The sequence below is a fragment of the Zootoca vivipara genome, chromosome 8 (genome assembly GCF_965207765.1).
Source record: "Zootoca vivipara chromosome 8, rZooViv2.hap1.1, whole genome shotgun sequence".
NCBI classification, from domain to species: Eukaryota; Metazoa; Chordata; class Lepidosauria; order Squamata; family Lacertidae; genus Zootoca; species Zootoca vivipara.
Window position 1 is genome coordinate 17,366,942 of NC_142591.1, and position 23,929 is coordinate 17,390,870.

At 41.7% G+C, this 23,929-nt stretch overlaps 1 protein-coding gene and 1 long non-coding RNA gene across 5 annotated transcripts in view; one reads left to right on the forward strand and one right to left on the reverse strand.

Annotated features, from left to right (window-relative positions):
• The window catches only part of LOC148684743 (uncharacterized), a 617,223-nt gene that overhangs the window by 454,796 nt on the left and 138,498 nt on the right, over window positions 1–23,929 (forward strand). The gene's annotated exons all lie outside the window — the stretch shown is intronic.
• The window catches only part of CDH10 (cadherin 10), a 129,394-nt gene that overhangs the window by 87,780 nt on the left and 17,685 nt on the right, over window positions 1–23,929 (reverse strand). Inside the window, exon 2 of one of the 4 annotated variants that reach the window (XM_088675107.1) lies at window positions 7,893–7,979. The exons of the other annotated variants lie outside the window; for them this stretch is intronic. The gene's annotated coding sequence lies outside the window, so the exon portion shown is untranslated. The remainder of the gene's footprint in view (window positions 1–7,892; window positions 7,980–23,929) is intronic. 4 annotated transcript variants of the gene reach the window in all.

Below are 23,929 nucleotides of genomic sequence, written 5' to 3' on the forward strand. Positions count from 1 at the left end.
TTCTCTCAAAGAAGATGCCTGTAGACCATATCTAATGAATATAACAGCTTGAATGACACAGATTGGAATCCAAAATACTATGCCAGTTACAAGTTGTTACATTTCCCCTGAAGTCAAAATTACTTGATATATGGTGTGTGGGGGGGGGGGGTGTTATGTGCCCATGAAAATGTGCGTGCATGCACACACACAGAGAGAGAGCTCTAAGGCAGGCTATAAAAAACATAAAGGATCCTTGGATGGTTAACTCCTGTCAAAGGCGACTATGGGGTTGAGGCACTCATCTTGCTTCAGGCCGAGGAAGCCGGTGTTTGTCCATAGACAACTTTCTGGGTCATGTGGCCAGCATGATGAAACTGCTTACTGACGAAAACCAGAGCACACAGAAATGCCATTTACCTTCCTGCCACAGCGATACCTATTTTGTGCACTGGCGTGCTTTTGAACAGCTAGGCTGGCAGGAGTTGAGACAGAGCAACAGGAGCTCACCCCACCACACAGATTTGAACCGCCGACCTTCTGATCAGCAAGCCCAAGACGCTCCATACCATGCCTGACTAACATTTTGGGCTGCAGTCCTAACAGTCCATGTGGGACAGAGCCAAAGAGATGCCCTGCAGTTGTGGGAGCAGCAGATTGTAGCCACTCCATTTGGAGAACAGCCTTTACCAAAGGTGTCATGGAAATTGAAGATGCTTGAACTCAGGATGAAAGGGGAAAACGTGCTAAGAGGAAGGCACATTTGGCAAACCCTCACCATGATCAACTCCCACCCGGAAACCCAGCGGCGGAGCAATCCGATCAGAAGCTTGGGGTGGCACACATGCCCTGCATCCAGAGGCGTGGCCAGCCACCTGCGGGGGTGGGGCCAGCCGAGGCAGGATGCTCCGTGGGGCCTCCAATGAGTCTGCCTGCCTCCTCCCTCTCAGCTGCCCTACAGCTGAGGGGGAGGCAGTGGGCGGACCGTTTGGGCAGCGTGAAGCCTGTGTGTGACCAAGCCACCACGTCACTCCCAGGAAAGACGCGTGGCTCGGGTGCACTGCAGGCCCCACATTGAGTGCTGCCCAGCATTTTGCCACCTTCCTCAGTAGTGACACCCAGGGCGAACTGCCCCCTACCGCCCCCCCTTCCTCCGCCCCTGCAGAAACCTATGTCTCCACTGTGGAAGCACGTGTGGATCCATAATTGGCCTCCACAGTCACTTACGGACTCAGTTAAGACCATAAAATAACACATGTGCTCCAATCTCATTAAAAGGAGGGAATACATGATTTCTGCAACAATGTGAAAGCTTAAAATTCATACTTCAAGTATTCTGAACTATGTTACCCTCCCCCCCCCCAAACACTACTCCTCCACAGGCCTCACTACCAGTGTGTTCAATAAAATCACCCCATAGTGCATAGAAGTTATCGTTTTTCTTTTGATCTCTTGCTACCCACAATTTCCATGTTAGTTTTTCCAACAAAGTTGCCTGCCAGACTGCTTCATGCCACTTCATCACAACTATGATGCCGGAGAGCATACATAGTCAGACATATATGCCCCTATACATCAAGGACAATTTGTTCATGGAAACAAGACTCCCATGTGTGGATCATTTGTCTGGGAGAATGACAATCTGAGAACCACAAGCACATTCTACTAGAGAGATGGTCTCTGCTGTCATTTCTGACAACGTCCATCACTCATCGTGAATGAGGGGGAGCCTCACTTCACCCTCCCTCCTGGTCCTGCCAAGTGATAATCAGCTCTGTTCAAGATGACAGCAGCATTGAAGATCCTCGTGTGCACCATCAACAAACACACAATCTCCTGCTGCGCATGAAGATCTTTGGAGAAAGTTTTCATGTGGCGAAAAGATTCTGCTTCAGGAAAACATTTCCCTGACAGGTGGTGTGCAAATAGATGCACATTTAAATATTTATACAGCAGAAAACACTTGACTTTGTTGCTCAAAGTTCAGTATGTGGCAGTAAGGACTGCCCACTACATCTATAGCTTTTTTTGTGTGGAAAAAACAGCAACAACAGATTAATCAAATGGAGCACTTTTTGGACTACCTGTGTGAGAGGGATACACTTTACAAAGGTCTGTTTCTTCCCTCCTAGCTGCATAGGCATATATATTCCACTTTCCGCACATTCCCATTTGATGTTGAAGTGTTGTTAAATTTCTCTGGGGAAATAATTCTTGGATGTTAGCAGTTGTTATTGAATTTCCTTCTTGTTAAATTAGGTCAGTGGAATGAAAGCTTGGATGGAATTTGTCGAAGTTACAAAACTAGCTAATGCACACGGAGATGGCAGGCAAGGCTGCTTAATGGATTCCTATAGTAGTTTCAAGTCTCTCTTCCACCCCTGGCCTGCCATATCTACCCCTTTTGAGACTCCTGCTTGAATTCAGTTTGTTGTCTTAAGTGCAGGAACTTTCATGATCACCTAGCTGAAAGCAATGGTGTATTTCTGTGCATTTAAAAAGCCCTGGTAATCGAGAGCAGCCGTGTTCGTATAGTGAACACAAGGGAGTCTTCCCCTTAGAAAACTCTTAAAACATAAAAGAATTGCCATAAAGTCAACAAGACTCACTTTGTGCTGTGTTAGATTGTAAGTATAGTTGAGGCAAGCAACCTTTAATGCACTAAGCATTATTTTTTTACAGTACAAAAATAACTTCTGGATATTTTCATTGTGCACTGGTTAAAGTGTATGCATAGTATAGAATTAGTTTGACAAGTTAATAATTTTAATCTACAGCAAACCTGGGTAGTGTGCAGCCCTGTAAGGCCTAGCCTAAAATATTCATTTTTTCAGAGTTTCCTGTTCCTGCTCTCTCTCGAACCCATATATACCATATACCTGGGGATATTTAACCCCAAACCCACTGACCCAAGGTATTTCATTCGTCTTATTGAAACTCTTTTCGCTTCCTTCAAAATTCCTCAGATTTTCATCTGAGGGGAAGTCTTCAAAATTATTATTTTCCCCAGTGACCTAAGAACATATGAAAAACCCAAACAGAGAAATTCTGCTAATTCCATCAAATGAAAATAAATTCCTCAGATTCTCCATCTGAGGATAAAATCCCACATTTATTACAAAACTGGTGTGTGTGCATGCAAAATGTTTCTGTGCATTCCCACTTTCTCTCTTTGTTGTGCACGTACACAGTACTCCATATATTTCCATCGGCCCACCAGCTGAGGTCCAGGTCATAAAGGGATATGTACTGCAATGGGATGTTACACTACATGGCTGCCTCCTCTTTCCCTCATTCCCATATGTCAAGTCTGGAACAAAGCAGCTGCACAGCTAACCACATATGAACCAGCATGCCGCTCACACAGCCATGAATTTTCCATCTGTGACCTATAATATGCTTATTTTTTAAAAAGACGAACACAGCATATAAGCATTTATGACATTATTTGCATCCTTATGTACCTCAGAACATAAACCAGCCTACATCTACAGTAAAATTTGCACTGTTACTTTCCAGTACAGGCCAAACCCTCTGAAGGGCTTGATTTCAGCACGCATCCTTTAATAAATGTTTGCTAACAACAACAAAATCAAAACTTGATTTCAGCTTCATAATGCACACATCCTTTAATAAATGTCTGCTAACAACAACAGCAGCAACAGCAACATGAAAGCTACAGTTAGATGCACAGTTTCTTATCTTCCTTGTAGGAAGGAAAGATAGTGGTACTTTGGTTCTCGAATGTAATTCATTCTGGAAGACCGTTCGAGTTCTGAAATGTTCAAAAACTGAAGCGGAAACGGCTGTCTGCAAATTCAATTGAGAAAATTTAAAAACATGCAGCGGAAGCCATTCACCTTCCAAGGTGCATTCAAAAATGGAAGCATTTACTTCCGGGGTTTCGGCATTTGGGTTCGGAAATGTTCATCAACGGAGATGTTCGAGAACTGTAGTTATTATTATAAAGCAACCACCAACAGAAGGGGGGGGGGGAGGGAGAGCAAGGTCCACTGGCTTCTCCCAACAATCCTGATCCCATTTGTAAGCCTTGCACTCCTTTTTCCTGTATTCTGAGATTCTCTATTTTCTTCCTTAACTTTATAGTTGCAAAGAAAACCCTGAAGTCACGGGGGCTGTAAAAATGTCACAGGCTTGCCAAAACATTTGAAGTTATCTATGAAAGTATATTGTAACAAACCAACCTCTGGTATACCAACTGCAGCAATTATTTGTTGGGCTAAACACATAAATAAACTGAACCTGCAATTTTGTATATAGACCTCCACCATCCAGTTTGGCTTCTGATATCCACTAGGGCAATGCAGGTTATTTGTTCAGTATATTAAAGTGTTGTCTGATGTAAATCAAATATGATAATTAGTTGCACAATTCTAATGTACATCGGAGAATTAATATATCATGCTAAATCTGTAATACAAATGACTATGGGGAAAGGTGTGGGAAAAAGTTGAACCAGTATAAAAGGATATAATAATAATAATAATAATAATAATAATAATAATAATAATGAATTATTTATACCCCACCCATCTGGCTGGGCTTCCCCAGCCACTCTGGGCAGCTCCCAACAGATTTAAAACAGAATAAAACATCAAATATTTAAAAACTTCCCTAAACAGGGCTGCCTTCAGTTGCCTTCTAAAAGTCAGATAGTTGTTGTTTTCCTTGACATCTGATGGGAGGGGGTTCCACAGGGCAGGTGCCACCACCAAGAAGGCCCTCTGCCTGGATACAAATAGTTTATGTTTATTATAGGAAGTAACTTGTATGATTATAAATTTGACCCTTTAAACACAAAAAGTGTCTGAAATAATTGCATCTGAGATTTATTCTGTTTATTGAGCATTTTTAATTATTATTATTTTTAAAAATGGTGGATGTCCTAGGATAGGGAGGGCACAATGTGCTAGCATGCTTTCAACAATCTAGATTAAAACTGAATGAACCAGGTTAACATTTCCTGTGTCCTCCAGGTGATTTCCTGCCCTGAAGTGTGATTTCCATTGAATGACACTGACTTTCTATAGAAAGACACTTTCTCCCTCCAGGGCAGCTAAAATGTGGAGTCTCTGGGCATTTGCTTTTCAGCACTCTCACCCTGTCAGTCAGCTACTGAGTTTATCAGAGAAATGGAAGCAGTATTAAAACTTGGCAAGCATCTAAAAACCAGCCCTTAGCTCATCAAGAGCTTGCAGCGTCTGCTCAGGCTGAAGCCTTGCAGCTTCAGAGAGCAGAACCTGTTCACCAAGGCATGAAGAACTGGGGCATGGGGAAACAGTGCATGCTTAGGAGACTGTATAATTTAATAATGTGCTCACTGATGTCTGTATGCAAGCGTCTCAAAGTTGTGCTACAGCCCAAGCATAAACCATGGAGAATACCATTGCTGCTAATTAGATGGTGGCAGTACGAGTAAGCTCTCTTGTATAGACAGACAGGTGCCAACCGAACAAGTCTCAGGATGAAAATAATCATCTTCCAGATGAAAAGTGCAGGGGAGGAAACACCTTTATAAAGCTGAATAATTATTCTTCCATGAAATGCAACTTCCTCTTTATTTTTACTTTCAAAACCTTTTCCTTTATTATTCACAGGGATGCTTGGGGAAATTTGAGTTATATGAAAGTACCTGGTCTGCACCTCTTGGAATAATGTGGAGATCAGAATTTAGCTATGGGTCTGATTTTGTACTCCTCTGATCATTGCAGCACGGATGTGAATTAATCAATAATAATAATAATAATAATAATAATAACAACAATAATAATAACAATAATAATTTATTTATACCCTGCCCATCTGGCTGGGTTTCCCCAGCCACTCTGGGCGGCTTCCAACAGAAGAATAAAATAATCGATTAAAGATTAAAAGCCTCCCTAAACAGGGCTGCCTTCAGATGTCTTCTAAAAATCTGGTAGCTGTTTTTCTCTTAGACATCTGATGGGAGGGCGTTCCATTCCATGGCGTTCCATGTACCTTTAAGCACAAATGCACAAATGGCATTTGTGCTTAATAGTACATATTTTGATACAAACTACCCAAATGTGTTGGGTTTTTTTTAAGAAACAAAAGTTTAAATACATACACAGAGAAGTTTTTTTCCCCTTAAAAAATCACAGATTGCTGTGGAAAATGAATGGAACTGAATAATGGGTAAAGACACAGGAAATGCTCCCCCCCTGCAGTGGAACATCACAGCGTTAGGGTTTCAAGACAAACCCAAATAAAATTCAATGAGAAATTTAAAAAGTCAGTGAGAGTATTGATTCCTCCCCCCCCCCCCGCAAGAGTATTTTGCATATCCCTGCAGTGTCACCAGAAAAATGTTGCCAGGAAAGCATGCTCCCCTGTAACTTTGAGTATTATCTCAGCAACTGAGCTCAAAAGGTTTCCATTTTGCATGAAAACCTCCCAGGATCCATCACCCAGTGACAAGAAAGTAGTTTACACTGGCTATACTCTAGCAGCATAGACCAGGCATCCCCAAACTGCGGCCCTCCAAATATTTTGGCCTACAATTCCCATGATCCCTAGCTAACAGGACCAGTGGTCGGGGAAGATGGGAATTGTAGTCCAAAACATCTGGAGGGCTGAAGTTTGGGGATGCCTGGCATAGGCCATGCGAGTGGTTCTCCATGGAGTCTGGAACCTCTGGAATCTGCAGATGTCTTACTTTCTACCATGTTCCAACCATGTGATCCATCTATTGACTGGCTATCGAGGGCCCTGAAACATCACATAGGCACAACCAAGCATCGCATTGGCATGACAACATAGCAAATGCATTCATACCCACTCAAGTTAGGGACCTGAAGCCAAAAGGATGCACACTCATCCCCCCCCCTTATTTGCATCCCACTCACACCCTTTTTCATAGCAAGAAAAGGTACATCTCATTAACTCAGAGGTACCCACGGTCTTCTCTCCAGATGTTGACTACAACTCCCATTATCCCTGGCCATTGGCCATACTGGCTGAGGCTGACAGAAGCTGCAGTCTCATACAATTGGAGGACACCATATTGACAACCTCTATATTACTCTTCCCCTCCTTTGTTCCACTGCAACTTTGAGCATTCTTTCTCTACCTCAGCCCTTAATGGGATTCCCAAGCTAGAACTGGCATTCAATCTGGGTCCTTCTCCTCCCCATTTCCGTATTTATTATTTGCATTTATTATTTGCAAGGGCTTTAAGAGACTAAATAGCGTGTCAGTGCTTGTATTTCCCTTCATAACATTTAAGCAAGGATTTTTTGAAGTGTAGAGGAGGCTCAAGGAGTCTAAATGAGTTCAGCCTCCATCTGAAGTTTATTCCCCCATCATAAACTTTTGACAAAATGCATTAGAGTTAGTTGTGTATGCAACTGAGGACTCATTAGGAAATAGGGAAGGGGAGGAAATTCGATTCCGTTCAGATAAAAAGGTGAATCTAAGTAATTTGCAGTTTCTGAAACAATGCGCTAATCGAAACACTCCCATCCTTGGAAATTCATATCTCTCTGAATTTTGTGATGCATTTCTCTAGCCAGGTATTGTGTACAGAAGTGCATACACATTTGCTGGGGTAACATTTGCATAAAAATGCCTATATTAGTAGAAGTAAGTTAAAACATTGCTTTGCAAATACGTGTTTGAGAAATTGCATAGAACCAATGTGTATTGGGATAACTCGATACTGAAATGCTGGTGAATTTTCATGAGGATTTTTAAAACAAAAGACATCTCAAACTGAGGTAGAAATGTGGAGGATTGAATTTAGAACTGGGAAAATGAGAAACTGAAAAACGGACAGATTTGCCCATCCCTAAAAACAACCTAAGCAATCCCAAAGCCCCGGAGAATCGTTTTCTTGCATTTATATGCCCATATTCAAATATTGCTGGGCTTACAGTCAGTCTGCCTCAATCTTCTCCAGATCCAAATTTCAATGGGATGTGTGCCTGCTCCCTTGTATACTGCCACCTGATCATACTCAACTGGAAGACAAAGAAAGTGTCATGCTCAGGGAGGTTAGAGAATTAGAGCTATGAGATGTGCAGAAAAAGTCATACTGAGCATCAGACTTGGGAGGAACAATATGATACCTACCCACCCTCCAATGTGATTTCTAGAGTCATGATAATCAGTATCCCAAAGCCAGTGGATGTCAGGCTTGGGGAAGGGTGCGAGGGGAGAATTGCTAAAACCTGCTGCACGAGCATCAACAGGCTTTTAAATCCAAGGACTAACATAATCTAATTGAAGCTGGTTCAGGTCTTTTCCAAAGAGGAATGCAAAATGCATCCTTTGAGGGTCACATATACTGTCTCCTTGTTATATTTATAAATATTAGCCATTACATTGGCCCAGAGGCTTACAAATCCCACTACAATTTCACCTAAAGTCTGAAGTGAGCTTGGGGGGTTTCCTCTTTACAAAATCTTATTAACAAATAAAAGCTTTAAGCTAGTGGAATTTTCTTTGTGTGAGCATTTTCTATGGCAAAATTCAACTGTGGAAGGAGTGCCTGAGAGACAACAACAGATGAATTTCAAGGGAAACAAAAGCATGTGGGAAGGGGGTAGGAAAATTGCTCAGCCTGGAAGTTTGTGTGTGTTTGTGTGTGTTGCACATCTTGCAAATATTTGACTGCACGTAATTTTCCAGAGGGGTGCGGGCGGCGATGTGGTCTAAACCACAGAGCCTAGGGCTTGCCGATTGGAAGGTCAGCGGTTCGAATCCCCGCGATAGGGTGAGCTCCCATTGTTCGGTCCCACCTACCGTAGCAGTTCGAAAGCACGTCAAAGTGCAAGTAGATAAATAGGTACCACTCTGGCGGGAAGGTAAATGACATTTCCGTGTGCTGCTCTGGTTTGCCAGAAGCAGCTTAGTCATGCTGGCCATATGACCCGGAAGCTGTCTGCGGCCTATAGAGCAAGATAAGCGTGCAATCCCAGAGTCGTCCACCACCCCATACCCTGTTTCTCATATTTTAAGACATACCCATAAAATAAGCCATAGCAGGATTTTTAAGCATTCAAGGAATATAAGCCATACCCCGAAAATAAGACATAGTGATAGGCGCAGCAGCAATGCCGGCCGCAGCAGCATCCCTTGAAAATAAGCCATAGTGCATTTTTTTTTTGAGGAAAAAAATAAATATAAGACGTGTCTTATAATATGAGAAACACGGTAGTTCTAACCTGCAAAACTTCCAGGTTAGAACTATGGGGGGAATGCTGTCTGAATCCATGCCACATCTGAACCATTTTGAACTTAGAAAAATGATGCTGAAATCCAGAAAAGGAGACGATAGTCACAGTGGGGCGGGGGGGGGCAGGGATATGGAGCATCACTTGGCAGCAATTTGCTAAACAAAGTACTGTATGTAATATCAGATAGCTTACTAGTTATGTGCCTTACATCAGTGTGTCACTAGTCTCCAGAGTATGCTTAAAAGGGAGAGAGGGAGATTAGGAGTGCTTATATCTGCAAGTACTCCATTAAGAAATTATCCTTTAAGAAGCTTTACAATGAAAGATTGCATTCTCCAGAGAAACACTGGGCACATGAGTCATTTTTTAGCAAACGGGAAAGCCGCAATCTAGAAATCAAACCAACAAAAGCATGTGTTGAAGGCTGCATAGGTTCGCTGCAAATAAAATAATTCTTACAGAATGTTGATTTCAGTGATGTGGGATAATACCGTATGTATCTACATCTGTGCATTGTTACTTTCATTATTTTGAAAAGAAACAACAACAATTTGTTTCTGAGTTGCTCTGTGCTCTCTCCACTTTTATCTGTGTTCCGTGTTGCCCCGTTCACTATACTGGAGAACTTGAAAACAGCTCTAACTTTCCCCCTTCCGGCCAAAGTGGGTGAATTTATAGGTAAAAAAGGTGAAGGACCCCTGGATGGTTAAGTCCAGTCAAAGGCGACTCTGGGGTTGCGGCGCTCCTCTCGCTTTTCAGGCCGAGGGAGCTGGTGTTTGTCCACAGAAATGGGAGCTCACCCCGTCATAGGGATTCGAACCACTGACCTTCTGATCGGCAAGCCCAAGAGGCTCAGTGGTTTAGACCACAGTGCCACCCGCGTGAATTCATAGGGCTAGCAGTCACTTCAGAATAGATTAAGCCTGCCAAATTGTAGGCAGAAGCACGCAGGGGTTTTCATGCAAGGCACCTTTAAAGTGTGATTCTTTCTTTCATAAAAAGGGGGCGGGGAGCCTATAACTTCATTATTATCCAAACTCGATGCAATTCACTGACACAGTCAACCCTTCTGAGGGGGACAAAGCCCGGCAAATTTCAAAGCGGTAGCTGCAATGCTTCTTTCACAAGGGCAGAATTTATCATTTCAGGATGAGTGCAGTAGAAATCAGAGGAGGCTGGGACACTGAAGGTGGAGGGGTGGAGTAGCATTGATCCCCAGGAAAAAATTGGGGTGGGGTAAAGGGGAAGAGGAGGGGGGAGATCTCTGTGTGTGCATATGTTGGTAGAGGAGCAGGTCTTCCCATCTTTCCCAGTCTTCTTCTGATCTCTGTGAATATTCCTAGCATTTTTAACCTGCAGTTTGAATTTTTTGTGCATAGGGCTGCTTAGTTTGTAAATCTAAATCACCAGCGGAGGGCCTGTGTTTTCCTTTGGCTGTTTGAACATGCTTATTAGCATTCTCTATCCTTTTGACTTTTCCTTTCTCTCTGACTCACGCTTCTTTCAGAATTAAAGGATCTGAAAATGTTATATGGGCTTATGCAAGATGATTGAATCTCACTGAGGATAAATTATTATAATTAAAACAAAAAAACCTTAACAGTACTTTGAAGAGTTGTTATTCCCACCCCCCTCCCAAGTCCAGGAACAGGCCTTTTGTGATGGACCTGGAAGCAGGATACCTTGTTTCAACAGAATCCTGTTATGGCTTAAAAGACTAGCAAATTTATTGTGGCATATGCAAATCCACTTCTTCAGATGTGGGAAGTATTATCCTAACTTGCAAGAAGACAGATCCCTGGTTGGGGAGGACGATGAACACAACAAGGCCAGAAAAGAACAGATAGCACCAGGGAGGTTATCATTGACATTATCATGTTAATTTACAATGGACATTCTCAAAAAGCAGTAGTTGAAGGCACAGAAAACCTAGCATTGGTAATCCAATTACTGGGGCAAGTGTGCAGTTGTTTTACACTTTCACCCCCAATTTTACATTGGTTGGGGAGATGGACCTGTGTGGTTGATCAAACAAGGGAAGGGATTTTGACTTATGTCAATCCCTACTTCGATAAAACGTAAGAAGCTTAAATATATATTTTTTTGTAAATATCTGACTGTCTGCACCAGAGGAGTAGTAATTAGGGAACTTGTTACAGTACTTGGAACTGATGATGATGATTTATATACTGCCAGTGCTTCCCCCCCCCCTAAAAAATGTTTAGGGATACTCTCATTTTGACTCAAGAAAACCACCATTTTATAGTTCAAATCAGGAAAAATAAATACAGTAAATGGACAAAAGTACAAAGATTCACAAAATGCTTAAGGGTGCGTACCCCCAGGAAAAAAAGCATTGTATACTGCCCTTCATCACAAGATCTTAGGGTTGTTCACAATATAAAAAATAACAAGGTAAAAGCACAAATAAATAGTTTGACCAAAAGCAACAAAATATGAACCCTTCCTTCCAGAAACACATTTAAAAGGCTGTAGAATGTTAATCAGCCAACATATAATATTCCTTAATATTGCTTTTCCCCAAAACATTTTGGCTTCTTGTAACTCCCCAACTCCTGTGTCTTTTTATCTGAACTATAGGAGCTTGCAATTTGCAGTATTATTATTTTTCCTTAAAGGAACTCTGGAGATCTTTGGTCATTGTCTATTTCTTACGCCACTCTGCTTCTGTTTTCTAGATCTGTGTAGCAGGGAATAAGCCAGGTGTAACTTAAATGAAAATAGCTGTTCCTAGAAGTAGCATTTGCTCTTTATAGGTCTGATGCTCTCATGTATGTTAATTGTATTGAGAAGGTATGACTTAGCTGTGGTTACTAACACAATTCTATTCATTTTACTCAGAAGTAAGTAAACCCCCAGTGGAATAATTATAGCAAGTATGGGATCGGAGAACCAAATTGATCTATTTCCTTTTCTGTTTCCTCTGTGCTGAATTTTAGATTTCAAGTTGCTCGGGGCAGGGGCCTGTGACAGGTACCTTAAGGGTGAAAGATAACTTCTGTGCTGTTTTGTTCCATTGTATAGAACTTCACCGTAATGACACAATAATTATATTAGTTGTCTCTGAATCAATGTTTTCATTAATCATATTCATCATTAAGATATTATCATTGCCATAATGTTGGATAACTCACTGGCTTCACCCTCACTTAGCCAACAAGCCACTCATCCTGCCCCCTGGTCCAAAAACTACCAACCACCATTAACAATTAGTCAAAATAGGGTTGAGTCAAATGTACTTACAGTGGTGCCTTGCTTAACGAATGCCCTGCTTAACGAAATTTCCGCTTAATGAAAGGTTTTTTCTAGTGGAGGTTGCCTCGCTAGACGAATTCGTTTTACGAAAAATTCGTCTAGCGAATTGCGGTTTCCCATAGGAATGCATTGAAATTCAATTAATGCATTCCCATTGGCAAAAAAAAAAAAATTCAAAAAAATTCAATGCATTCCTATGGGATTCGCTAGACATATTTTTCGTTATAAGAAAAGACCTGTGGAATGAATTAAATTCGTCTAGCGAAGCACCACTGTATCAGCATAGTATCTACTACCCCAAGAGCTAATGAAAGGTTACATTTATTACATTGCTGCTGCACGCCCAACTATTGCAATATAAAGTCTATTTCTCACATTCATTCATTCATTCATTCACCGTGTCAAAAGTAATTTTAGGGTTATTTGGGGAAGTTTTTAATGTTTGATGTTTTGTTTTGTTTTTAATATTCTGTTGGGAGCCATCCAGAGTGGCTGGGGAGACCAGATGGGTGGGGTATAAGTAATAAATTATTATTATTATTATTATTATTATTATTATTATTATTATTGGCATTTTCCATTTTCCAACAGTGAGGTGCACAAGCAGCCTCCATCTTGAGCAATGCTCAGAGTCAGTGTTTTAGGCCTGTTGAACCCAAACAGTGTCAGATTCTGGGTGTAGATAGCTAGGACATTACACCAACTCTAAGTGCTAGTGCAGATTATACAGACTGTATCTAGTGATTTGCATTTTCAGTATCATAACTTTGTAAAAGTTTGTTTGAAAGAAGTAATCATGGAAAGAGTTGCATTTCAAACAGGAAAAAAGGATCAGAAGGATGAAAGAAATCATTGTAAGAGACTTTAGCATGGATGTAGCACTTTATACTATCAAAGGATGTTGCAGAATATTCACTAATTAAATCGTTCTCGCAATGCCCCCTGTGCTGTTAATTACTATCAACCTCATGTACATACTAGTATGAAAAAAGTACAATTGTACAATTGTAGCAAAAGGGACAAAATGAAGGAATTGTGTTGCATCGTAATTTGTCCCCCAATAATTCAAAATCAGGTCTCTGCATGCCTATACAAGTAAAAAGGTAAAGGAAACCTTTATATTTACCGTAATTCCAGCCAAAGGCAACTATGGGGTGTGGCGCTCATCTCCGCTTTCAGGCAAAGGGAGCTGGCATGGGTCCACAGACAGCTTTCCGGGTCATGTGGCCAGCATGACTAAACCACTTCTGGAACAATGGAACACTGTGATGGAAGCCAGGGTACACGGAAATGCCATTTACCTTCCCACCACAACGGTACCTATTTATCTACTCACACTAGCGTGCTTTCAAACTGCTAGGTTGTCAGGAGCTGGGACAGAGCAACAGGAGCTCACTGTACCACATGGTTTCGAACCACCAACCTTCTGATTGGCAAGTCCAAGAAGCTCTGTGGTTTAGACCACAGCGCGACCCGTTTCACCAATTAGCGATCTCTAACAATTTATTCCCAGAGCAGTCCTTTCTTTTACTCAAGGCTCCCCTTTGATACCTGAAGGCGCATCTCCACCCCCATCATTAATCCTGGACATTGAGGTCCAGCTCTGAGGGCCTTCTGGAAGTTCCCTCACCTCGAGAAGTGAAGCTACAGGGAACCAGGAAGAGGGCCTTCTCGGTAGTGGCGCCCACCCTGTGGAATGCCCTCCTATCAGATGTCAAGGAAATAAACAACTATCTGACTTTTAGAAGACATCTGAAGGCATCCCTGTTTGTAATCTTTGTTGATGTTTCTTCTTCTTCCTCTTCCTCTTCTTTTTCTTCTTTTTCTTCTTCTGTGGGGAACCACCCATAGTTGCTGGGGAAACCCAGACAGATGGGCAGGGTATAAATATATTATCATTATTATTTGCTTCTCCAAGAGCATAAAAATGGCAAATCAGTGAATGCTCTTTCGCTTTTTCATTGTTAGAGGTTTTTTGTTGTAATACTACTACTAGGGACCCAGAAGGTCGGCGGTTCGAATCCCCGCGGCGGGGTGAGCTCCCGTTGCTTGGTCCCAGCTCCTGCCCACCTAGCAGTTCAAAAGCACCTCAAAGTGCAAGTAGATAAATAGGAACCGCTACAGCGGGAAGGTAAATGGCGTGTCCATGTGCTGCTCTGGTTTGCCAGAAGCGGCTTTGTCATGCTGGCCACATGATCTGGAAGCTATACGCCGGCTCCCTCGGCCAATAATGCGAGATGAGCGCGCAACCCCAGAGTCGGTCACGACTGGACCTAATGGTCAGGGGTCGCTTTACCTTTACTACTACTACCGTAGCAGGTTGGTGTGGAGGGGGAGAGTTGGTGGTGTTGTCAGAGGTGGATTTAGGGCAATGTGACCAGTTCTGCCAAACTAGGCGGGGGCATAACATGGTCTCACATCCATGACATGGTGAAATGAACGAGAGGTGGCATGCCAAATTTTGGCCTTGCATAGGGCACAATGGAAACTGGAAAGACCAAAGGCTGCCCTTCCTTTTCAGCTCTTAACTTCTATCCATCACCAGTGGCCTTACGAGAGCTCTGTGAACCACTAGCAGCCGAGCAGCACGAATTCTACAAAGTTATCAATAAAGCTAAGGTTTATTCACTTGCACTGGCCATTTAAAGATAACCTGGTAGTTCTTTAATGCAGCATGACAACTTGAAAGCGGAATGCAGCATGGCAAGTTGAAGCCTGCTTGTGTAGTCGACATCACCTCCACCCGAACGCACCCTATGACACCAGCATTTGGGGATTATGGTTCTAGGGGAGGGGGGGGGAGATCACTTGACCGAGATTCAGCATCAGCTGCTCAAAAGGCCTACCTACTTCCCCCCCATGCCCTGCAGGGTTAAGTACTGCTGAAAGATCCACTCCTATTATGTTTAAAGGTAGCTTGCTTGGCTAGACTTGCGGTTTAAATTGTCACTTTAAACTACAAGTTTTTGAGGAGTACCTTTTACCATTATGGGCAACAGGAAATATAGCTCGAGGGCATGACTGTACAACCCTTAATGCCTACATATATTGTGTAGTCAAAAGGAAAGTGGGACAGTTCCAAATGCATGGAAGAGATGCAGTTTGAAATACACAGGAGATTATCCTATATAAATACATCAGTGGTGCCACTATTACGAGAAGAATGTCTTGTCTTCAGTATAACGGGTGACTTTGAATTTAAGAGTGTAGCTCAGTGCTTTCAAATCACATTTAATTCAAAGTTCCTAAGTAGGGACATGATTCAGGGCACTTCTTCCTCCTAACTTCAGGGAGAGCTCAGTAATCCGCTCCCACTAAATTCTAAAGCAGATAGAAGTGCTTAGAGTCGGCTGAATCGTGTCCTAATAATTATCAACAGACCAATGCAGATTTGCTTTCAAAGGGAGATGATTAGTACAATTAGATTTCAAAGAAAAGCTGATTCCCCCCACCTCCTTCTAAAACACGGTGACTTATTGCACGGAATCACAAAACAAGAGTAGCAAAGGAAACAACGTTGCACAAAATGTATTTAATTATGGGGAACAACAGCATCAAGTGAAAAAGAAAGAAAAAGAAGCCAACAAAATCGGGTCACCATATGTTAGTGTGTATTCAGCAGGTGTCTAAAATAATTGGAAGATTCTGATTGTTCGTTGAAAATTTTTATCAAAACATTCATGGCATCTCAAAGTCAGTAACTGTGACAGAACTCTGGCAAGATTCTACAGCTGTTCCTGGACAAAGATTGCTTAGCAACCATGACCCATGCATTGGTATCTCCACCCCCATCGTTCAGCCTGAGGTCCAGCTCCAAGGGCCTCCTGGCGGTTCCCTCCCTGTGAGAAATGAGGTTACAGGAAACCAAGCAGGGGGCCTTCTCGGTAGTGGCACCCACCCTACTGAGTGGATGGGTAAAACACCCTCCCATCAGATGTCAAAGAGACTTTCTGAAGAGATCTGAAGGCCGTCCTGTATCGGAAAGGTTTTAGTGCGTGAGGTTCTGTTGTGTTTAGGTATATTCTGTTGGAAGGTGCCCAGATTGGCTGGGAAAATCCAATCAGTTGGGAGAGGTACAAAAATATCTCTTCCTCCTCATCGATACCTACATCTCATCAAATGTTTTAAAAAACCCATTTTATTTTTTACAGGCTTTCCTGGAAGAGTGACTTGACGATGGTTTGTGTGTTTGTTTGTGTGTGTGTGTGTGTGTTTTACAAAAGTTCACCTGTTTTTAATTGATTTCATTGCTGTGTATTATTGTGGCACTATCTTTTGCAGTTTATAAATATTCCTGATAAATAAATGATAACATTAATAAATTGCACTACTCTGGAATAGGGATGGCTAAATACACCAATTCTGGTTTCTCTCAGTTTCTCTTTTTTCTTCTTCTTCCAATTTTCAGTTCAGTTCTCCACATTTCTACATCAGTTAGCAATTTTTTAAGTCCTCATGAACAGCCATCAATGTTTTTGTGTGAAGTTCCCCAACTATACATGTTTGAATACATAATTTTGCATAGAATACACATTTTTGCAAAGCAATTTCCCCTAATATATTGCTTTTTTGTATGCTACCAACATACTTATCTGTACACTTAATAGAATAGAATAGAATTACCATAATATATGCATTATTTTATTTTATTTTTGCACATTGCTTGGCTGGAGAAGTGTATTGCAATACATGGATAAGAGTGAATCTTGAGCGATAGCAGTGTTTTGGATCTCATGCCGTTTTTGAAAAATGATAATTTGGAAAGTTTGCTTTTAAATGTAAACTGAATTGAAATTCTCCCCCATCGTGTTCAACAAACACCCTGCACTTTAGGGAAGTACCAGACCTTCCCACTATTTTATTCAACAATTCTGATCTCATGAATATTGGCAATGTTCAGAACGGCTATCCACCAAAAAGGATAATTGATTTTGACAATGGTATGATTTTTGCAGTTCCAGAATGGTTTCTACACATGTTACATACTGCATGCATAATTAACTTGATTGCATATCATTCCCTATTCAAAAGAACAAACTTGGCTTTTTCACAGTTTTCCCCATTCATTCTCACTCATATGGATGTACATTTCCCCCTCAGATATTTTTGTCTTCCCAAACATTGGCATTATATTTTCAGGACAATTTTCTCCAATACCCAATTTTAGCAAGTGATGCAATTCTCCATTTAAATAATTGGCAGCTTTTTTCAAATTGTTCCTAGCTCTTGTTCTTTGTGCAGAGTCCAGCTACTGTATTGCACTTTGCTATTACAAGTTCTGTTAGCCCTATTCTGATCCTTTCTTCCTATTTAAAAAAAATCAAGCATGGTGAGCTATTGTGCAAATGCTGGACTTTTACTTATCAGTTCCCCCATTTAAAGCCCAACAATCTTTCACACCACACTGTTTCTCATGGAATCACGTAATTGCAAAGTTGGAGGGGAGCAGTGCAGGAATCACAGCTAAAGATACTCTGACAGATGGCCATCCAACCTCTGTTTCAAAAACCTCCAAGGAAGGAGAGTCCACCGCCTTCTGAGGGAGTCTGTTCCACTGTCAAACAACTCTTACTGTCAGAAAGTTCTTCCTAATAGCTGGAATCTACTTTCTTGTAATTGGAATCCATTAGTCCAGGCCTACCCTCTAAAGCAGCAGAAAGCATATTTGCACCATCTTCCATGCGACAGCCCTCCAGGCATTTTAAGATGGCTATCACATCACCCCTCAGTCTTCTCTTCTCCAGGCTAAACATACCAAACTCTTTCAACTCTTCCTCATTAGGCTTGGTTTGTGTGCCAAGGCCCCATGACCCACAGTTCCCTAATGGACAATACACGAGTATTTTGGTTTATGGGATAAAAAGGCCACAACTTTATTGGCTACAGATATGAGCAGTTTGGCTTAGGCAATGTGTGGAACCAGGCTGTATCTCAACTCCTGCCCATCCGCTGGGACTCCAACTAAGGGCAAACCACCAACAGGACGAGCCATTTGACATTTATCAAAGAGGGGCACCCCAAGGGGTCCCCATTGGGGTTGTGTCATGGCCCTAGCCCATGTCCGGGCATCAGACAGAATCCACACCCTCAGATTGATTTAACAGGGTATCCTTATTGAGGAGGAGCAGGCGGAGGCTACAACTTCCCCTCCATCCAAACAAAGGCCAAGAGAAGAGGGTCTGCCCAGCAGCACCATGGTTCAATCTCCTGGGCCACACCCCCTCCCAGTGCTGATTGGCCAGCGCCAGTGACATGGCCTGGATGATGCAAAAGGGGCCATCAACTCTCCGCCCCATGCAGGATCACTGGATGCCTGGCCACAATGCCGTCCACCAGAAAAGGTAAGCGGACTTCTCATTACATTCCCATTCAACACATAGCCTTACTTAGCTATATCTTTTTTGGTTTGGCTATTACTAATTGGAGGAGCGGGTGAGGTTTTCTGCTTGTTAAAATTTTGAGAAACAGATCAGCAACCCCGTACCCTAGCCTCCATTAATTAAGTCTTGTTATAACTATGGAAAGATAATGGCTTAAGTAATAGCCCACCCCACCCCATGTGCTGGCTGATTGCACATCACATTGTGCTTAATTTTTGAACCTTTTGTTTTGATAATTATTATTATTATACTGGCCAAGACAGTTATTGAACCACATGACTCGAAATCTCTAGAGTATTCTGTGTGACATGCCAGTTGCCCCTCAAATTACTCACATCTTTCCTAATTTTTCTGTTTCTGAAAGTCTGCAGAATCAGTGCATCATGGAACATTACAATACGGCACTGAGGCTGTCAAAGAGAGAAATCACCAGCGAAGAGAGCTGGGCTTACTTTGCATAAGTATATTCATTCATTCTCTCGCTCGCTTGCAAGCGAGCAATGTTAAGAGAACAAAATGGAGAGAACTATTGGAGCTTCCTGCGTTTCCCACTGGGGAACTTGGGACCACAAGTAACAGAATCAAATCATATCTGAGACGGGAGCCATGATCACACCAGGGGAACTAAATGTGCCTGCTTGATGACATCTGGGCTTTGTAAACTCCTTTCTTCCCAAAGGGGATCCATATGTAAAAATCTGAGTCTGTTTCAGCCTAGCCGCAAATAATACTGACAAGCGGGATGTTTGGTATGGCATGTAGCGCATATGGCACAGCAAAAAAGCCTGATTATAAAATAAATACAGAAAATGAAAAAGAAAGCCTATAACGGGGCCACGTGGCACTACCCAAGTCCTGTAAAAGCTTTAAGGTCAGCTTGCATGTTGATTGTAGCAGCAAGGGAATTCTGCTGTAAAATCACTTGCTTCACTTTGTCCACTCCCAACTTGAAAGGACTCAGAATGATACAGTAACAACTTGTGGCTACAGAGAAACATTTTATTCCAGAATCAATGGAGGTCGAGCACTTGGTATTTTGCTTCTAGGTTACCCACACTCAATCTAGTTCCATTGTTTCTCCCCTCCCTCCCTCTAAAGAATACTTATTGAGAAGCTGATTTAGTTATTGGGGTGGCGGTGGGGAGAAGCCTCACTGCATTGATTCTGCATTACCCTGCAGTGTGTCCATTTGAAAACAGATGCAGGTGGTTCTGGCAATGGGGGTGTGTATCCATCCAATGATGTTGTGGTTGGGTGACTACGATAGCAATTGCCACTTTCTTCGTTCTTCACTTGGGGCAAGTACAAAGAGAAAAAGGCTCAGATAACCTAACCAAGCAGAGGGTTTTCAACTGTGTCTAAAATAGCTTCATCCACCTAAAATCAATCTAGATTTAAAGTAGCATACAGTTGTACATTGGTTCCTGAACTCAATCCATTATGGAAGTCCATTCAACTTCCAAAATGTTCACAAACCAAGACACGGCTTCTGATTGGCTGATTGGACCCAGAAATAATGCTGACAGGCAAAACGGATGTTTGGCTTCCAAAAAAAAAACAAAAAAAACATTTGCAAACTGGAACAGGTTTGCAATATTCGGGAGCCGATATGTTCGAGAGCCAATCAATCAATCAAGCAAGCAAGCAAGCAAATCTTTACTATGGTCATAGACCATCATAAGTAGGGTGGGGTACAATCATTAAAAATTTGTAAAACATTTTGGAAAGCTAAAATTCTTAAAACAGAAGGTTTATATAAAAGGAAGCTAAAAGAAGGGTTAGCAGCATGAAACGGCTGTGGAAGAGCATAAAAGGTTAGTATATAAAGAGCTATGGCTATCAATTTACAAAGGATTCTGATATGAGTGTTCATTAAATCCAGTTTGTGGCACAGGTCATGATCTGACTAATTCTGGTCGCTGCTATGCAGAACCTGGCAACATTGCATGTTGCAGCAGGGTTGGTATCTGAAAGCAGGTAAAGGTAAAGGGACCCCTGACCATTAGGTCCAGTCATGACCGACTCTGGGGTTGTGGCGCTCATCTCGCGTGATTGGCTGAGGGAGCCGGCGTACAGCTTCCAGGTCATGTGGCCAGCATGACAAAGCCACTTCTGGCAAACCAGAGCAGCACACGGAAACGCCGTTTACCTTCCCACTGTAGCAGTCCCTATTTATCTACTTGCACTTTGACGTGCTTTCGAACTGCTAGGTTGGAAATAACCCAAGATGCATTGGTTCTTTCAAGAGTCTGAATATGGGAGATACGCGCCCGCACACACACACACACACACACCCCTTCAGAAGCATAAAGATTACCACAAAATAGCAGTCAGTATTCTAGCACAGACCAAGTCAAAACTTAACACAAGATATATTGTTGCCATGTTTTGTTGGATTCGGAGGAGGCTGAATTTCCAGTAGTATCCAAACTCTATGCACCTATGCTTACAGAATGCAAGCTTCATTTACTGGGAGTCTATAAACCAGTTTCCAGCTCTCTCACACAGAGTTATATACATATGCTTATTTCTGAAGGCTTGGAAGATAAACAGGAATTAGGGTCATATTTTGTCAAGAGAACTTTGCCGGGGTGAGAAAATGTAACCTATAAACTGAAAATCCCATGTTAAATTGAAATGCCAGATGTTGTATCATATCACATTTACTAGCAAGCATCTGCATGTTAATATTGGTTTATTCCTGTTTGGCTTTCTGTATGTGTAGCCTCTGGCTAAGCAGCCAGCTGTAATAAGGGAAAGCAACATCCACAAACATTGAGAGATTTCTGAAACGAATGAAGCTTCCTAGAGTTTTCCCTTCAATGGATATTTATGTACCCTTCAAATTGAACGGGTCAGGTAGAGTCCTGGCGATTAGACTTTTGCAAACAATTTTCACAGAAAAGAGAAACTTGGTTCCTTGGTTTCAGGAATGGTGATATAGCAAGGAAACATTACATTACAGGGTTGATATGTACATCATTTAGAGAACGCTTCATTAGGCATAGCTTTTTTTGAAAGCTGGATCCAAGCATTGTGTGTGCAGCAGAGTGTTTTAACCTATATATTTCTACACATATGTGTAGAATGCCAACAAGAAAAAAATACTGGGAATTATAGTTGCAGAATATCTGAGTGTAGAGATGAAATGAAGGAATTCAGTCTTTTTAAAAATTATTTTCAGAAGTCAACATTTCCCCTACCATGCATCCTTCTGACATACTGCCCTCAGTTTGATGACCCATGCACAAGACTTTTGTAGAGGTTTCAAAAGACATTGAAGAATTAAACTCTAGAACAAGCAGTGCAGATGACCTTTGAAAGACGATGGTCTAGGCTCATTTGCCTAGAATGTATTTAACCTACATGTCTGGTGAAGTGAGGGACTGAAAGTTGCTAGTTTTCTCTTCCATTTGGAAGACTGGTTCACTGAGAAAAGTCACATCCCCCCAAAAAAACTAAAGGAAAAGACAAATACCTTCTGTAACTTTTTTTAAAAAATTGTATACTACAGTTATTTAGTCTGTGCATCATAATATACTACAAGCACAAAAGTTCAGTGATCCCCACACTGAAGGTTTGCAATCTAATCTATATAACTATTTATCACTAGGTTTTTGAGAGAGCATGAGTTTAGAAATTCAAATTTTAGCTCTGGGACTGGAACTCATGTTTCAGATTCATATTCTCCCACTAGCCTAATTAAGATCAGTTGACATTTTCCACCTGGTGTGGAAACTTCTTGCAAACTTCTGTAGTGAGATGAGACCAGAAGGAGCATGCATGGTTTGTAGGCTTCTCATGAGTACCTGGCCGTCCACTGTTGCAAGGAAATGGGCCTCTGGCTTAACCCAGCATGCCTCTTCTTATGTTCTTATGAACATAATTATGAGTCCTGCATTATACACTGCATAGGCCTATTGCTAAAGATAAGGACCAAGCAGGCAAACCAATTGTAAAACACTCTTATCCGCAATTAAGATAAAGCAATTAGGATGTCCTTTTCTCCCAAGCTTTAACTTCTTCATACGGATTTATGAGATCAATCATATTAAAATCAGTAGGACTATTGTAATATAGCCAATTACAGATTGTGGCCATAAAAATGTAATTAGTGTATAGAGGGGAACCTCGGTTCCCGAATGCCTCTGTTGCCATATGTTTCGGTTCTTGAACGCCAAAAACCCGGAAGTAAATGCTTCTGTTTTCGAACATTTTTCGGAACCCAAACGTGCAACATGGCATCCACTGAGTGCAAGAAGCTCTTGCAATCAATGGGAAGGTGCGCCTTGGTTTTTGAACATTTCGGAAGCCGAATGGGCTTCCAGAATGGATTTTGTTTGATAACCGAGGTACCACTGTACTAGCATCATTCCTATAACATCAAAAGTAAAAATATCATCAAAAAGCATTATATCTTCTGCTCTGGACTGGAGATTTTGTTTCAGAATCTGAGGAGTCATCAATGTTTAATGATGTTAATAATAATAATAATAATAATAATAATAATAATAATAATAATAATGGCCATTATTAGGAGCAGAGAATGAAAAGGTTTCCGCAAGAGGGATTGCCTCAGCAGTTGCTTCCTACAATGATCCAGAGATAGGACACACATACAGTGTTTTCCATGTCTATTGAGGGAGTTGTATTTAATTACAGGAAGGCCTTGTCCCTGGAACATACCAACCGGATCTTTCCAGAGGAAAGGGAACACACTTTGGTTCTGGCTCTGCTATCACTGATTTAAGAAAAAGGGAAGGGGTGTAGAGCAGGCATCCCCAAACAGCGGCCCTCCAGATATTTTGGCCTACAACTCCCATGATCCCTAACTAACAGGACTAGTGGTCAGGGAAGATGGGAATTGTAGTCCAAAACATCTGGAGGGTTGGAGTTTGGGGATGCCTGGTGTAGAGGGTTGGGGTTGACAAGGATGGATTTAGGGACAAAGGAGGTATTAGCAGCAGGGGGCACTTCTTCAGATTGCATTTTAACCCCCTGCTCTGCAAAATTATTATTATTATTATTATTATTATTATTATTATTATTATTATTATTATTTCCAAGCCTGGCTTG